The sequence below is a fragment of the Rhyacophila brunnea genome, unplaced genomic scaffold (genome assembly GCF_057557595.1).
Source record: "Rhyacophila brunnea isolate RB1 unplaced genomic scaffold, BYU_Rbru_1.0 scaffold_1, whole genome shotgun sequence".
NCBI lineage: Eukaryota > Metazoa > Arthropoda > Insecta > Trichoptera > Rhyacophilidae > Rhyacophila > Rhyacophila brunnea.
Window position 1 is genome coordinate 6,279,008 of NW_028232751.1, and position 1,247 is coordinate 6,280,254.

General features: G+C 40.7%; 1 long non-coding RNA gene across 1 annotated transcript; it reads left to right on the forward strand.

The window, feature by feature from the left end:
* LOC147079419 (uncharacterized) lies at positions 1-989 on the forward strand. The gene is made up of 3 exons (XR_015072286.1): positions 1-118; positions 208-395; positions 863-989. It is a non-coding gene; the product is annotated as an uncharacterized LOC147079419 (long non-coding RNA).
* The last annotated feature ends 258 nt before the right edge of the window (positions 990-1,247 follow it).

Genomic DNA, 1,247 nt, shown 5'->3' on the forward strand with positions numbered 1-1,247 from the left:
CAAGCGTTTCATCCAACTTTTTCGATTGTCAAAACTATTGGCCCGCCAATTGATCGAAAGACTGGAAGGCGTGATGACAGTGCAAAATAGAAAATCGGCAATAAGTGTGAAAACCGCGGTAAGTTTTTACTGTTCACGGTTATTATTCTTTTTTCCGTCCAGTGCAATTGTGCGATTCGCGATTTTTAACATTAATTTTTGATCCAGGTTTTAGCTACACTGCGATTTTTGGCGACCGGAAGCTACTTGCGGAGCATTGACGAGGAGGTATATATTGGCCTCAGTCTGGGACCAATGAGTGATGCCATCGAAAAAGTGACAACTGCCATCAATACCCATTTGTTGGACGAATTGTTCTTCTTTAATGAGGCACTCGTACCATCAATAAAAGAACGGTGAGCAATCAACTTCTAGTATCCTAACACTCAAGATTTATTTCTAACTATTATGCTTTAAGCCATCATCACCAGCCATGGTCAATCCACTGCTGAATAAAGGCCTCACCGAGCTTCTTCCCGTGTTCTCTGTCCCTAGTTCTTCACTGCCATGTACAGCCACCGAACTTTATGCGTTTGTCTATCCAGCAGCCTTTAGGGCGTCCTTGTGGTCGTTTAGTGCTCTTGGGTACCACTGTATTCGATAGGCATTTGTCCAGAAGTATTCCATTCGCCAAGCTACATGTCCAACCGATAGCCATTTCATCTGCTTAGCGACCTCCGTATATGTTATTCAGGATGTTTACATGGCGCTTAGATATTCCTAGAAGAGGTCTATGATTGAGGTTTTTTTAATAGAATCAAACTCCTTTTAATAACAATGCTTTAAGTACCTATGTCAAGTAACTTATTTTAATTTTCATCAGATTCTACGAGGAATATCAGATCGTGGGTTGTGTGGTGCAATTGACTGCACACATGTCGCTATTGTGAGTCCGTCCAAAGAAGACCGAATTTCACCAGCACACATATACGTGAACAGGAAGAGTTATTACTCAATAAATGTCCAATTAGTAAGTGTTTTCCTCTGATAATTTATATCTACTTACATCATTTGCTGGAATAGTCTTTTTCACCTATTATTTTAATTTCTAGGTTTGCGATGCAGATTTGAGAATCCTGAATGTCAACGCTTTATTCCCTGGAAGCACCCATGACTCATACATTTGGCGCCATTCCACTATGAAATCGGGGATGGAGCATGTAAACAGAGATAGGAGTTGTCTGTTCGGTGTGTTGTCTATTCATTTT